The sequence below is a fragment of the Heterocephalus glaber genome, unplaced genomic scaffold, assembly GCF_053883595.1.
Source record: "Heterocephalus glaber isolate CG9 unplaced genomic scaffold, H.glaber_assembly_v1.0 deba00001572, whole genome shotgun sequence".
NCBI classification, from domain to species: Eukaryota; Metazoa; Chordata; class Mammalia; order Rodentia; family Bathyergidae; genus Heterocephalus; species Heterocephalus glaber.
In genome coordinates this window covers 7,205,010-7,221,988 of record NW_028258357.1, presented here as the reverse complement: position 1 = coordinate 7,221,988, position 16,979 = coordinate 7,205,010, and the positions used below count along the sequence as shown (strand labels likewise).

Genomic DNA, 16,979 nt, shown 5'->3' with positions numbered 1-16,979 from the left:
TGTTTATAAAGTTTCTAGGTTCTGATTGAAAAGTCAAATAAGAGATAATTGGTACTGAAATCATGAAAAATGAGTGCATGAATATATTTTTAAAGCATATCATTCTCTGGGAAGACAAATGAAGAGTTTAGTGTTTGATATGGGCATAATGGAACCACAGACACATACAGAATTTGGAATTTAAGACATACATTTAGTAATCAATTTATACAAGATTGATAAATTCATGCCATAAGAATGGAGGAGATTCTGAAAAAGATCAAGGTGAAGAGAAAGGAGCAAGAGAGAAGAAATTAATTCTTGGAAATTCCTGGAGGATGCTATATAAAAAAGAAATCAAAAGGAGAAACAGAAAGTAATGTTATGAAATTTGTACTAAGGCTTTTAAAAAAAAGTTCTATTTTATTTGCAGTCAAAAAGTTTGTGTATTGGATGATGTAATTCAAAGTGTTCTGTGAAATTCCTCCAGATTCTCTTGCAGGTCAGGTAGGTTTTGATACTGAACAGGCTAAATGGTTCCAATTTTTCTTTTCTGGGAATCAAATAAACCAGAGCTGCTTCTTTTTTACTGTTTATAAAAGAAGAAAATGAGCTGCCAAGACATAGTTAATAATATTGTATATGTTTGAACTTGCCACGGAGGAACTTTTAACAAGGCCTTGTATGACATCTTGTTTTTGCATACCCCATCCAAGTAACTTCCCAAATGTCTTATTCTGAAAATGGTTCCACGGTAGCCAAAGCACAGCATTAGCCAAGAAACATTGCTTATTCAGTCACCAGATCAAACTGAGTTGCTTTAAGTCATTTTACCTACTTACCCATGAAAATGAACCACGATAATCCAGTCTTACTTTTGTGGAAGTAGCTAAAGGTGTTTTAATTTATCAACAGGAGTTTATATTGAACTTGACTATGAAGAAAAACATTACTTTGGGATCCTATCCAAGAATATATCCAAGAATATGCAAGAATATAGATCCTACATGAAGAGACAAGACTCAAGAAATGAAAAAAGTTTACACAACTCTTAAATTTACATAATCTAAGTGTTTCAGAGACTGAAATATGCCAGGAATGGCATATTTTGCCATTCTGCTATACCTTGCTGATTGTCAGTTGATCACATTCTTTTTCCTTTAACACTAATTTTGTCATAAAGGTGCATAAACATGGGGTCTCACAGAAATATTCTTTACAATGTTTCTATCGATGAATTATTACTTTTAATTTTATGAGTTTTATTAAACAATGACTACTTAACAGGAAAAAAAATCACAAAAGTAAAGTATTAAATTTTTAATATTTTTGTAGGACACACTTGAATCTCACTGGTCTTTCTGTTTTGTCAGGAGTTCCTTATTATATCATACAGTGTGTAGTTAACAGGAACATAAAATATCAATAAAATAAACTATTAAATTCTTAATATGCATTGTGCATATAGAATAGACATTGACATTTTTACATCAGCTGTGTACTTGCTTAGAAAACTTAAAAGATAGCATCAGAAATAAATTCACATATGAACTACAATGATAATATCAATAGAACTATACAACAAAAATAAGGTTTGCTTCAATTGTCACACCCAAAGCAGTCTTCACACATTACAACTGCATGTTCCATGCACATGTCTTGCTTACACTGACAACACATATGCTTAGCTTTTCTCTCTTATGTGGCAGGCCATTCTTGTCATTTCTCTTTCTGTTTTTTCAGGAGCTTCCTACTACATTGTACAACATGCACTTAGCAGGGAAATAAGATATCAATAAAAATATCAAATATATAATGTGTGCTTAGAATAAGCATCAACATTTTTACATAAGCTCTCTACTTGCTTACATTACCTAAACAACATCAGAAATAAAAGCCTATGTGAACTACAATGTAAACACAAATAAAACACCACCACAGAAATAATCTTTGCTTCAACTGTCACACCCAATGCAGTCCTCACACATGACAATTGCATGTTCCATACACAAGTATCACTTACACTGATAGCACATATGTTTTATTTTCCTGACCTTTCTTGTAGAGCACAGTCGATATCTTTTTGGTTTTCTTATAGTTGTAGTAGGTCTTTGGGATGCTGCACCTGCCTGTTCACCTGTCAGCTCACCAGTGTGCTCCACAATTCTTGGCCTAGTTTCTGGGACAGAAACATTTTGTTTTTCCTCTGCTGTAAATGATCTCATGAATTCCAGTCCACATCCTCTAAGAAAATTTCTCCATGGGTTATTTTCTTTTAAACCATGAAACTATTTGTACTACACATGTTTAGGATTGGGTAAAACACAACCATTGGCCAATGCTTTGTGTTTTGAGTAACATCATAGTTGCTGCATAACTCATCAAAAACATCTATTCCACCTTTGGTTTTGTTGTAGGAATTTTCCATTTCAGGCTTCCATTTTATCCAGGTTTCCCTATCAATATTTCTATCATGGTGCAATGTTGACATCAATAGTACCAGTTTGTTTTTCTTTACCATATACAAGGCCAATGTTAATTTTTCTGAAATCCAAAGGTTGTGCTATACAATTCTGTTTTGAAATTGCAACATTTCATTTGGAATTTCTGCTTTATTCCTGTGTACATTTCTTGTGCTGATCAACTTGTGCTCTGTTAGCAAGTGTAACATCAATTGGAAACTGGTAAACCAATTGTCAAATGTCACATTCTGAATAGTTTGAGAGATGGGAACAACAAGTCTGTTCACAACATCATTTGGTTTATTACTACACAAATAAGGACCTGATGGCTAAGTTCCAGTGTACATGTCTTCATTGAAAGTATAATTAGTCTTTGAATTTACCAGGGCATAAATTTTTATGCTATATTTTGACTGATTGTTTTTCCATATGTCTTTTGCATTCCTGTTATTACCATGAGAAATCCCTGCTAAGTACAGCAGATCTATGAATGCTTTCAGTTCAGCTAGTGAGGTGTCATAATAAATAATTTTTGAATATGGTTATTGGTGTAGAGCATTTCACTTGTATTTCACCCTTTGTGTATTTCACAGCATCTTGTAGCATTTTGTCTATTACAATTTCTAACACTGAATGGCAGTGCTGGTATTCTGTCCAATATGTTTCACTCCTGCCAAGATGCTCAGTATATTTTCAAACCTAGTTCTAATATTGGCTCATTCCATTTGGTTGTGTGGCCATTTTGCAATGTTTTGACTAGTCAAATATGTACTCATATTGCTATTTTCTCCATCATCTAAATTAAGGAGGTCTGTATTCCCTGCGACTTTATTGGTTGGTTGTTGCTGCATTTCACTGTCACAGGAACTCTAGCTCATATGGCCAATGTCAAAGTCATCATCATCATCGTCATATACCCACACCACTCTATTGTTATAAAAACATGTATTTTATCATAATAGATCATCTTCATCATTCATCCATTCATCAATTCATGAATAATCATGAATAATCTGATGATTCATTTTCACTTTTTTTCAAAACTTGCAAATCTGGTTTTTCATGTGCCATTGTACTGAATTGGGATAGTTCTATCAGAAAAATCAAAAGAAAGCTTTTTTAAACAAATCTTGGAGTGGTGTGGGTCTATTGGACCCCCTGTGATGCTTGGGTAAACATATGCAAAACCGGTTAGAGAATAATGTGAGTAAAAAATCCCATTTTGCCACTTTTGCACACATACACACACCTTGAAAACACATAAATTGCTTTCTGTACCCCTCAGGGAAAAGTGTTGAGATGCACAGCTGGCTCCTACTATGCTAAAGTACAAATTTACAGTAAAAAAATAAGGGATGGATCCACTGAACTCAATGCCATGCTCAGTGAAATAGGAATGAATGAAAGTAGGAGTCTAAGTAGCCACTATTATTTGATCTAAATTAGCATGTCATTTGAAAACAAATAACCACTCCTAACACATTCAAATTTTTTCAGAAAAGATTTGAAAGAGACTATTTTCATGTGCTTTCAAAATAGCAAATGAACATAGTTACATGAGTTTATAACTGAGGAGAATTATACACTATAATTTATTATCTATCATCTATGTCTGCTGATTGATCTATCTGTTCACCCAACTATCCATTTTTTGTTAAATTTTCTCTTAGCATAGCCTCCTGTGCACTACTGCTCTAGAAAGGGCCTTAAATTGTCACTTTAGATTTCATTCAAATTATTAATTATGATGTGTAAACTCTTGCACAAGAATATCTAATTACATTTGGGAAGATCACATTTTGGCTCACTTTCAGTCCTTTACATATCTTTTGTTCCACCTAATCTGCAGCTTCTTCTAGGGCCAATTTCTCTGAACCCTGAGATAGAGAAAGCATAGCTGGCATAATTGATAAGTATATGACTGGCAGTGGGAGGAAGGAGAAGTCAATAGGCAAATCACCTAAAAGCAAAGCTCAGAGATTTCCAGCTTTCTTAGGGGACTGGAAAGCCTTCAGGGAAGTGATGTTTTCCAAAGATTAGAGGTTCTTTAACAGAGTAGATAAAAGGCATAGCATTTTCCCAAAAAGTATTCAGAAAGCCCATTGGATACAGAACTAGTTGATGAAATCAACATTGTATTTAAGACCAGATGTGAAATGATTCTGGAGGTCAAGATATGGATTTTCATATAATAAATAAAAATGAGTCCATAAGGTATTTTTAAACTGGGTCGTGAGTATATGATCAGATTTGGAGTGGGGATGACTATAACTTTTTTTGTTTGTTTGTTTGTTTGTTTTGGTCAATTTTACTTCTTAAATATTTATTTTTGTTTCTCCTCTCTTTTCTTTGATTATTGGAAAAATACCTAGGTTGAAGTGGTAAAATATAGGTAAAAGTGACATGGAAAATAAAAATCACCTGCAATCTCATCACTTAGAGATTAGCACTATTAAAAGTGATAAAGGTCACATTAAAAGTGTCTTTTCATAAGGAAAAACTGACTTTAAATAGTTACGTGGGAATCGTAAAGTTCACTGTCATATCATTCATCAAAATTTTAGTCATAACAGAATCACTAAGTTGAAAAATTTTGATAGAATTTACCTAAAAATTAAAACTTTGTATTCTAAGAACATCACAAGTAAAAATGAAACCTAGAAGAATATTTTAAATAAATATTATCTCTGAAAGCTTGCTTTCCTAATATTAAACACACACTTGCAAATAAAAAAGAAAGACTAATTGTTTACAAAGAAGTAATACATAAAAAAATTCCTCCAAATTCAAACCAAATAGCCAATAAATATATAAATTATTTTAGGCTCAAAAGTAATCAACAAGTCCATAATAAAATTATAATGAGGTATTAAAATAGTCAAAGATTTAATAATCATAACACCAAATATTGAGACATGGGGTGAATATACACCCATAAACACTATTAGAGATGTAAGTGAATATAGCCTTTGAGAAGGGAGTAATTAGAAAACAGGATCATAAATTTGAACTTTTTGATCCTTAAATTCAATTTCTGTGAATTTATCCTAAATATATACATAAACATATAAATACAAAGAATATCAGCTGAGCAGTGTTTATAATATTGAAAAATTGAAAATTATGTGAATTTACTGGGAATACATTGGTAATACATATTGCATCTGGCTCTTCAATTCTTAAACTTCCTTAAGTGGGAGACATGAAAATAGCACTAGATTACTGTATTATATGAGATAATGCAATTAAAGCATTTGGCACAGTACTTGGATGACAGCATTGTTATTTTTACATCAGAATACAGTTCTGGGTTTATTTTTTAATTCTCTTCCTTAACCGGGGTATTTGCACCCATATCATTTTTTTTGTGAATGTTGCTATAGATTCTCCAGCAGCAGGCCGGTGGCAGATGCAGTCATGGGGAAATGTAAGGTGGAGGATGGGGTCCTTTGCCTCAGTGACAGCTGCATGGAGTGAGGAACAGGAAAGCACAACCACATCAAGGCCAGAGTGGGAGAGGTGGCAAAGCAAGGGAAGTAAGCAAGGACTAGGACAGGACTAGGGCGGGGCTGGAAGTTCTCTGGGAATCTGTTTTTTACAGAAACTGACCAGGGAATGCAAAGGAGAGGGAGCTGCTTCCTTCTTTTGATAGGTTCTGGAAACCTCCAGTCCTGTATTCCTCCCTTGTTGCTTGTCTGGATGGGTCACATGATGGACAAGCAGACTCTGGACCATCTACTATGATTTGAATGTTGTCTGCATTCTGTGAAACTCATGTCAAAATTCAGTTCCCATTACAAGATAGAGGAGGGACCAAGTGGGACCTTTAAGGGTAGGATTCTGGACTCATGAATAGGTTCTTTCATTCATGCAATTAATAGATTAATGAGTTATCCAAAAATGAGCCCGCTATAAAAGCTAATTTGGTTAGATTGGTCATTTGTTTCCTGTCTCTCACCATGTGATCCCCTGATGCCTTATGCCACTTGGGGACTTGGCCAACCAAAATCCCATCACCATATGTGACTCTTTTTAATCTTGGACCAGAGCCATAAGGCAGAATAAATCTCTTTTCATTATCTCTTAGTCAGTCTGGGAAATTGTGTTATTAGCAATAGAAAATGGACAAAAATACCACATTAAGAGGATCTAAAGTAGCCATGTGTCACAGTAGTGTTAATCTTTCCTAGTGTCCAAGCTCTCCAGTGCTATACTACATCCAAGAGGGTACTACAAGCCTTGCTGGCCTAATTGATGGATTGGAGTGAGAGGATCAGAGAGTGGATAGAGAAAGGGCTCTAGGGTCCATGAAAGCACTTTACACATGGTATTGGTAAAAACTAGAGCCAGGGCATCTTCCCAGTTGCACAATGCTCACATTTTATTTCAAATATTTGACCTTGCCAGCATTCAAAGCCAAATTTATCCAGAGGTCCACATCTGTAGTCCAGGCCTCCTGGATCTGGTCCTTATGTACCAGAGAGAAGATGCCACAGTACGAATGAGCCCACTAAACTGACTGGTGATTTCCTATGGCAACAATGATGGGGATACATGGGCAGTATCTCACCATCTGTTGAGCACAGCTTTCAGACTTGGCAAGGACAATTATGGCCCCACTGCAGTACTTGGAGGTCTTCATGGTACCCATGTGGCCACTTCTATGGGATTGCTGGTAACAGGCACTGAGAGGTAAAGCTCCTCAATCACAAGAGGTACATGGGAGTCTTTGCTGTGGCTACACAAGAACAACCTCCAGAGACTGATCGTCTTTGGCTGTTTCTCTAGGCAGCTTGATGTAGTTGGTTTCCCCCAGGGCTGCATTAGCCACATAATTGCTTTCAGTCCAGCTTGGGTAGGGCTTTTCGATTATTTGTGTGCAACCATTTCCAGCATCTGTTTGACATAGGTGTTTCCCAGCTCAGTTGTACCACAAATCATCATCTGCTGAGCAAGGAAGACCTCTGTGGGAATCTCGATGCCTAGGTCACCTCAAGCAACCATGATTCCATTGCCAGAACAGAATCTCATCAAACCTCCAAACTCCCTCTTGAGCCTCCATTTTGCTTTTTAACTTGATGTTCTTTCCCTTCTCTACCATGGCCTTCCTAACTTCATGGATTTCAAATGCTGTTGGATAAAAAATGTGAACACTACATCCTGTTCTTTCCTTGTTCTGATCATGATGTCTTTTTTGACACATATCAAAAAAAACTTAGACTTCATATTCACAGGTACATGGGAGGCTGTGGCTGGAGAACCATAAGTTTAAACCCAGACTGGGAAACTCAGCAAGACTCTGTATCAAAATAAAATAAAGGATTGAGGATGTAGCTTAGTGGTAGAACACTTGACTGCCATGCATAAGGCCTTGGGTTCTATCCCCAGCGAAGCAAAAAAAAATTCTATCTATCTATCTATCTATCCAGAGGAGGAGGCAAGAGATTTCAGGAAAAAAAGGAGAAAAAAGGGATTTATTGAGCTGTTTTTGATGTTAGCCAAAATAAAATAAAACTCTGGTCTGGTCCTGGGAACAATTCCCTAAACTGACAGCACTATGGCAAGACAGCAGTTGGACAAATGTTCATGAGATCTTAGAAGCCGGAGTATTTTATAATGAAATCTCGGTGAGAAGAAAGCATTAATTGCTTACATTGAACCAGAACTGGTCCATAGGTAAAAGGAACAGGACAATGTGAACTGCCTGACTTGGGATAGGAGGATAACATACAAGAAGTGTTTTCTGCTTGTTGGTTAGTTAATTTTGAAAGCAGAATATAACAGAGGTTTGGTGTCTAGTTTTCATCAAAGAGGAAAACAATGTGGGGCAGGTTATTTTTCTGCCTTCGTTGGTTTAACCTTAAAGCTATTGGTTAAAATAATCTCCTGTTATCTTTTTCTTCTCTTCCATCCTCTGCCCTGTACCAAAATTTATAGCATCTCAGAATTCTTTACAGCAGGCAGAAATATAACAGAAGGTTCACACCCTTCTTGCTATCCAAGGAGCCACCGTTTTCTACCTTGAAAGCAGGAAGATAGTATTGTTCTCCATCATTCATTGAGAATTAAGTTCCCAGGTGCAAAGATCTTGCTGCCCATTTGCACTATTTTGTAAATGTTCTTTTAATCCAGCCAAAGGAAGTTCTTGTCACACATTTATTTCTGTGTAGGCATTATCTGGGGTGATCTTGAGAGGAGTTCCCTTCTTTAGCTCCAGCTCCACAGTGGGCTTGGTTCTGGGCTTTAAAGAGCGCAGCTTTATCTCAGGTTCTTTAGTGTTTAGTCACAGTGACTGGCTGGTAGACAAAGGGGTCCAAAACAAAGTTTGCCATGGATGTGCATATATTCCTAATGGTCTCACTCTGCCTGCTGTTTGTGAGTTCTGTGAGAGCAGTTCCGACAACTTACTTTCATTTCGGACTTAACCATTCTCCTTCCACAGCTCCATGAATTGGGAAGCTGGGCTGAGGGGACAGATGATGCCAGTGTTGCAGGCCTTGATCAGTGCCAAGTTAATGTCCAGGTGGCACAATGTGCCACGGGAACATGCCAGCCTAGCTATAGAAAGCTGCTGGGTCTGAATGCAGGCAGTCCCAGCTTGACTACAGGCCTTCCACAGGCCTTCTGAGGTCCTCTGGAGTGATCCAGCTCCAGCTACACTGCAAGTACGGAGAGGCCAGGAGGCTCAAGGTACATTGTTTTAGTTAATAATCTTGTAATTTTAAAATGCCTGATAGAAGAATTTTATTCACTCACTTAAAAATATTTGTTATATGGTTTCTTCATGGCTGAAATGACTAGGATCTGCAGGTGCTTGATGAAGCAAGTCAGCACTGGTTCCTAATCAATAAGCCCAAAGTTGTCTTACCAAGGATTTATCCAATTTATTGGGAACAATATTTTTAAAAAGTTCTTTGCTTTTCCTTTGGTTCTGAAGACACTTCTGTCTACATGGATATCCTGAAGACAATTTGGTAGCAACATGGTTTTCATATTAGATCATTAAGTCTACTTTATATTTACTAATGGCCAGTTCTATGCATTGTTATGTTGAGTTCATTAATTTCTATCTCAAAGACTAAGTTTTTCACTTACTTACGCGAATACTTGAGTATACCTTATAAGATTGAAAACCTGTCCTTTTATTGGATATATATTATTTTTAAAACACTGGAATTATACCCCTTGGCATATAGTGCCAAACAAGTAAGTTTGCTGATAGATTTGTGAAAAGAAGGGTCATATTTACACAGTGCTGCCCAAGAGGGACAAGCAATAAGCAGGAAAAGAGTTCTATGTTCACAAAGGAATGAACTGAAAGAAGCAGATCTGGATTTTGAATCCTAGTTCTTTCTGTTTCTAAGGTAAGATAAAAATCATTGTAATCATTGCTGCTATAACAAATAACCGTAAACTTAGTGGCTTAAACAAACATATTCTCTTTTAGTTCTGGATGTCAGCAATCTAAAATTAAGCTGTCACAATGGGTGCATTCTTTCTGGAGGGTTAAGAGAATCTATTGCATTGCCTTTTCCCACTTCTGAAGACTGGCCACATTCCTCGCCTCATGGCCCTTCCTCCCATCTTTAAAGCACGTCACATCCTCTTTGTTGTCAGTCTTCTTTCTGCTTCTGATATCCCTGTCTTTATCTTCTAAGGCCCCTCATGATTATATTAGCCCACCCAGGTAATCGAAGACAATCTTTACATTTCAAAATCCATAACATAATCACATCTATAAAGATGCTATTGACATTTAAAGTAACACATTCATTGATTCAGGGATTCAGATGTGCATTTCTATGAGAGATGTTATTCAGCCTACTTAAATCACTGAACTAGAGGAACTCATAACTAATTGGAGAAGACGCACAAATGATTCATAAACTTATTTATTCATATCTATCCTGTTGTTTTTATATACCTCATTGTACAATACACATTTGGGCAAATGTTAATCTCCCTGAACTTTATATTCTTCACCTGTAAAATATAAAAATCTCTAATTAAATAATGGGACTTTTTTTGCATGTACCATTAGAGTTCCAAAGTAATGCCATTAGAGCTACAGTAGTGGATTGTAGGACTGAAGAGAGAAAGAGAATACAAGTAATACAAATAATCTACGTGATTTTACCTAGCATTCTCTCTAATGAGCATGTGAAAGAATGGCTAAGAGGCAGATTCCTTGAAGCTGCTTATCCTTAGTCAGCTCAGTTCCCCATAGCATAAGCATAACACATCGTAATTCTTTTTTCATCCCATTCCCTTCCTGTCCCTCTCTTCTCCCTCCTATTTGTAATTCTATCACTCAATGAAAACTAGTTTTTTGGAATCCCTTGTAGTCTTTTTCCAAATATGTAATTTTTACATGCTTATAACTTTGATTGAATAATTTCACTCAATATGTCCAAAGATTTTATTTGCACCTTGTAATGTATTCATTTTATAAATATTTACTACATGTTCCAGAGACAGTGCCAAGAGGTAAGGATACAAGGATGAGTAAAAATCTAGTCTCAGCCAGGCACAGTGGCCCAGGACTGTAATCCCATCTACTCAGGAGGCTGAGGCAGGAGGATTTCAAATTTGAGCCCAGACTTTAAAATTTAGGTGGACCCTATCTCAAAAATAAAATAAAATGGGCTGAGAATATATCTCAGTGCTCCTGATTTTCTGTATACAACAAATTTTCCAAAAGATGCAGCTTGGTCTATTTATTTTTGTAAATCAAATTGTAGGATACAGGTTGAAAAGACGGATTCCCTGCATTGTTTTTCAAGCTCAGCACTTCTCCCTCAAACTGGCTCTCCTTGCATCCTCTTCTTCCCTCTGTCATTGTCATCTTTTTAAAAAAATTTTTTTTGGGGGAATTCTTTTTACTTTTATTAGTACATAATAATTACATCCACTGGGGATTGGTACATGTACATAACACATTTTCTTAGGGTCATCTGTTTAAACAGATGTACTCTTTTACATTTAGGCATTTACATGTCAGTTTGTATGCTAGCAAATAAATATGACAAAAACTGTAGATTAACAAAATACCTAGCATGTACTTGGTGCTAAATACATGATAGCTCCTGTTATTATTCAATTAAATGTTTGTTTTAAAATGAGTACTCACGAATAAACTCACAACACATGCAGTGGAATGAACAAATCTCAGTTTGATACAGTGGTGGCAAACCTACGGTATGCACGTTGCTTTTCTTTTAAGACAACAGATGTTAATGTGGGAATTGTTTTTTCTAAACTAAAACCTCAGTTTTCAGGTCTAATTGTAGTGTTGGCACTTTATGATAAATACTGGCTTTGGATTGCAGTTTGGCTACTGTGTCTAAAATGTTTGCCATCACTGATTCTTATACATCTGAGTTCAAATTCTGAATCTGCCATATATCTTTGACTTTTACATAACCTCTCCAAAACACAATTTTATCAGTTTGAAAATAGAAATAATAAGTCCATTCTCTTAGATGTGAATATCAAAGAAGAAAATGTACTTAAAGCCCACAGAATAGTGTCTGTCAATAGAAGGTGATTATTATTAACTAAATTTTTCTCAATTACAATATATTTAGCAAATAACTTACTTTTTTTTTTTCTGGTACTAAGGATCGAACTCAGGACCTTGTGCTTGCAAGGCAGGCGCAGAGCCACTGTGCTAAATCCCTGTCCCCAAGAACTTTCTAAATATATAGCTATCATAGACAAAAAATAAATTTATTAAATTCTATCTTGTCATTTATATTTCTGAAAAACACAGACTTAAAGACCTGTAATGCCCACTACAAATTATTTATTAATACATAGATTTTCAGTACTGTACTTACTACTAAGGGTATTTAGGCCACCTGCAAATGTGTGAGAGCCATGGCCCAATGTATTTGCAGTGATAGGGATTTGTTGGAGAACTCAAGGAAATATGAAGTAGCACAGTTGTTAGAAATAGCATAGTCATTCCAAGTTCCATAGTTTCTAAGGCTGAAAAATGAAGTAAGTTCTGCAAGTCAGTGACTCAGTGCCTTTCCATTCAATAACTGTGGCTTGATTGACCCACCTTTTCTGTTTCACCAAGCATATAACTTCACAAACTTGCCTAGCCACCACAGGAGTATCTGAAATCCCTCTTACTGAGTCATTTTAAAGTTATCTCTTGCTTCTGTAAACCCTTGACACAATCCACACTAACCAGGAGCCCTGGGACTACAAAAGGAAAACAAAATCTAGCTTCACAATGTGTCTGCATGAGGGCAAGGGATATAGTTCAGTAGTACAGCACTTTTCTAGCAAATGAGGCCCTGGGTTTGATCAGCACCACACACCAAACAGAAAGATGTTTGCATGATTTAAAGCTTCAAAGACCACCCCTGCAACTCATCAGTGTTCTATTTCTATACTAGTGTGATTCTCAGAGCCTTCTTTATGCTTTTCTTTTTTTGCTTCTAGGGATGAGTAGGCACTGCCTGTTCCTTTCTCACTTCTCTGCATGTGAACTCAGGCCTACAACTCTATGTCTCAACATTCCAACGACACCTTAAAGTAGTAAGTGAGATGTTGGCTACCTGTGTGTAAGATGAACCTGAGTCATACTTGCTGAAGATCTCTTGACGTTCCTCACTGTTTCCTGTGTCTAAGTCATCTTGGTAGGAAGATAACTAAGAACAAAGAAATAACAACAACAACAACAACAACAACAACAACAACAACAGCAAAGCACATGAAAAGGAGAGCATGATACAGAGGAAAGAATTATTTTAAAGAAAACACACACTTTTTACAGAATTATAAGTCCTTTACTACAAAATCTCCAGAACCTGCCCCGTTTGCCCTCCTACATGCTGACACTAGGAGGATCAATAGTGGGAAAATAGTGTGCTAAATATTGGACTTCCATGAGATTTAATTTATTTCCTTCTTCACTTTTAATAATTCTTTTCAAGAACTGGGACCCCTTCTATTATTTTGTTCTTCCTAGAATCAATCGTTACCTCTTTCTCAGGTTTTACCCTTATGTTTTCTTTCAGTGCTTTTATTGCATGTGGTAATTGATTTCACTTAAGAAAAAAATCTAAATAAGTTTAGGAACACAAGTGGATATCTGAGAGAATGGCATTCTACACAGATAATGGGAAGTAAAAGTCCCCAGGTGGGAGTTTGGCAAGCAGGCTGATTGAGCTGCAGTGAAATGAGTAAGGAAGAGAGTGGAAGAGAAAGATCATGTAGGACCTTTTATATAGCATAGCAATTACACATGTTTTCTGTGTATTTTCAAAACAAGATAGAAAATTTAGGAAATATGAAAAAAAATGTCCTGATATTCCCTCCTGTGGTGTAGTCTTTTCAGTTTTAATCTGTCTTTGATTATCTCAGACACACTCCAGAAAAACATGCTGCTTCTCTAAAAGTATTTTTCAAATTACAAAATGTAATTGCATTTAAATTTTTAAATGTGTCAGTAGGTTTTATTCTATATCATATGACAGGAAACCCAATTCAAAAGTTTATGAAGAAAAACATAAGTACATGTTTATACATATTCTATGTATAAAATTCAGTTTTTGGCTTTCACTACAGTTCGATTGGGGACCAAACAATATCGTTTGGACACTGTTTCTGTTGACCCCACATGCTCTACTAATACAGGATTTCATACCTTCTTCTATGGAGATAGCTGCTATGACTGTAGTCTAAGACTGCCTCTCAGTCAAATCCAATGGGAAAAGACCAGGAAACTCTTTCCAGGAAGCTCTGGCATCTTACTTATTCTAAATGTGTCACATACAAATCCCTTCCTCCAAGCAATACTACACAAAGTCTCATTCATTTTATACACACAGGCAGGGGTATATGTCAGTGCTATAGAACTTGCTTAGCATGTGGCAGGCTCTGGGTTCCACTCCCAGCACCACAAAACAAAAATACACTTGATCTTAGCCAAAAGGCCGAGAAGCGATTCACAAAACAAAAATAAAAACTAAAACATTTGCTCTTTTTAGTTCTAAGCCCATGACATCTGTTTGATGCATAATTCACTGAGTCAGATCTATGTCTAATTTCTCTTGGCTACAAAACAAATGCTATATAGTACATTTAATTAATCCCAAAACATCCAATACACATCTTTTTTTTTTTTTTTAAGAGAAATAAGTCAGAAAAAGACAATTCTATCATAAAAGCTGTAGAAAATATAAACTAATCCATAGCAACTGAAAGTAGGTTTGAGGTTAAAGTTAGAAGGGAGAATTGGTGTAGAGGGATTACAAAAGGCATGAGGATATTTGGGGGTGGTAAGATAACATTTATTGCAATGATTGTAATGATTTCACAGGTGTGTGTACGTTAGAACTTAACACACTGTACACTGGAAATATGATCAGGGCCATTATATTTAAATTACAGTGGTACCGCAGTTCATGAACTTAATTTGTTCCACGATTTTGGAAAAGACGGCTACATCTGTGTTCGTGCGGGAAAGAAAGATGGCGTTTATCCTATGTGTTACCCGAAGTAGAATGTACAGACGAAAACAAAATTTTGGCAAACACTTTTGTTTGTGAACCAAACTGTTTGCAAAAAGTGTTTCTGAACTAAGGCACTGCTGTGTATCTCAACATGTTTTAAAAATTAAAATTTTCTTGTACATTCTTCCAGGTAATCTCTATATTATTTGTTATTTATTTATTTATTTTTGGTACCGGGGATCGAACTTGGGATCTTGCGCTTGCGAGACAAGCGGGGGAACCACTGAGCTAAATCCTCCGCCCTGTTACTTATTAAAAACTACAATAAACAGGAGATTGTAGGGTTCTTTTGTGTACATTTCTCTTAAAATTTTATACTGCTTTTCCATTTCCTTAAGTATACCTTATATAATTATTGAACATTTTGAAGTTTTGTATCCAGAAAAGAAGCAAATATCACTCCAATCAAGAAATAATATAAGGGGCCAGGAATTTAGCTCAGTGGCACAGTGCCTGCCTCGCAAGCGCAAGGTCCTGAATTCAATCCCCGGTACCAAAAAAATAAAAAATAAATAAAAAATAAGAAAGAAATAATATAAGAACACCAAGTGCACTCTTAACTTCTCCCAATAAAAACTTCATTTCAATTTTGAAAGCAAACATTATCTTGTGATAGAATATATTTCTTACAAAACTTCATATAAATTGAATCATGCAGTAGTATCTTTTGTATTTGGCTTTTTCATTCAATATTAAATTTGTGAGATCCATTCATATTGTTGCACATAGCAGTAGTTCGTGCACATACACTGAATGATAGCATTTAATTATGTGACTATGCCATAATTTAAATATCCATCCAAATTTTCATAATTTGAGGATGGAGTTATCAGAAAAAAATCTTGCTAAGAACACTCTTGTCTTTATCTTTTAACAAATATGCATTGTGAGACTTACTGGGTCATGTACATTCCCATCGCTCCCCAAATTTCTCCCATGCTCCTTTGCTTCTGCCATTTTAGGAATCCACTTATTTAATCTGTTCTGGGATTCTATGTAAATAACACTCTTTTGTTCAGAGATTCAGATGTAGTTGTTTATATATGTAGTTTAAAATTTTATTTGCTGAAGAACATTTTATTGAGTATACAAAAATATTCATTTACCTCTTGATAGACACTTGAGCTTTTTCCAGTATTGTTAGTGTGAATAAAGCTACTGTAAATATGCATATGTGTGTATGTGTAATTTATCTCCCTTGCTAACTGCATGGTCATTTGGTAATTCTACTACATTTAACTTGACAAGAAATTTCCACATTCTTGAACAAAAGTTGTATAAGTTTATCTTCATATCAGCAACATACTATAATCACATTACCTACTTGGCAACACATAATACTATTTTTTCATCATTCTATTGCTCTTTGAGTACTGTATTATTCTAGGCTTTTGATTAAACATGAATTTTCTAGTGTAGCTGGATAGAATATATTTTATCTGAAAGTATTTTATTCTATATACATACCACTTTATAAACTTCTGAAAGTTCAGACATGGGGTATGTTGACTTCCATTTGTTTCTCCTCGGGGTCTTGAGAATGTTAAAAGACAGGTCTGTCAGACAGAAAATCAAATGCTAAATATTTTGAAAAGTACAATGATAACAATTTTTCATTGTTATTATTACACTTAATTATCCTGATAAACTCACAAGGTAGATTCTTTTGCTAAGAGGACTTTAGGGGAATCAAGTTATCAGCTTGAGGTCACTACTAAAGGCCCATAGCTAAGAAAAAAAAAATAGGTTTCCTCTTTCACCTCCAAAGTTCTTCCTGTCTTTTAGGGACCTCACCCTCTCAGTTGTCTACATGTGCCAAGAGGGCCACTGTATTCTCCAAAATAATTTTGACTGTACTTTTTGTTGAAAACAGTGCTTGGAGGTTTTATGGGTTTGTCTTAGTATTCAATTCTTTCCTCTATAGGATTTTGTCACCTAAGCACCTATATGGGAGATTTTTCTCTACTTTTCAGCTATACTGAACAATCTTCCATGTCAAAGCAGAACT

At 35.7% G+C, this 16,979-nt stretch overlaps 1 protein-coding gene across 2 annotated transcripts in view; it reads right to left on the bottom strand.

The window, feature by feature from the left end:
• Nucleotides 1-1,470: 1,470 nt before the first annotated feature.
• The window catches only part of Tmtc3 (transmembrane O-mannosyltransferase targeting cadherins 3), a 66,786-nt gene continuing 51,277 nt past the window's right edge, over nucleotides 1,471-16,979 (bottom strand). The window contains exons 16-17 of one of the 2 annotated variants that reach the window (XR_002390148.2): nucleotides 16,439-16,527; nucleotides 1,471-2,158 (exon numbers count right to left, since the gene is read on the bottom strand). The gene's annotated coding sequence lies outside the window, so the exon portion shown is untranslated. Of the gene's footprint in view, nucleotides 2,159-5,504; nucleotides 16,528-16,979 lie in introns of those variants that run through there. The other variant, XR_015443507.1, reaches the window with a different exon arrangement.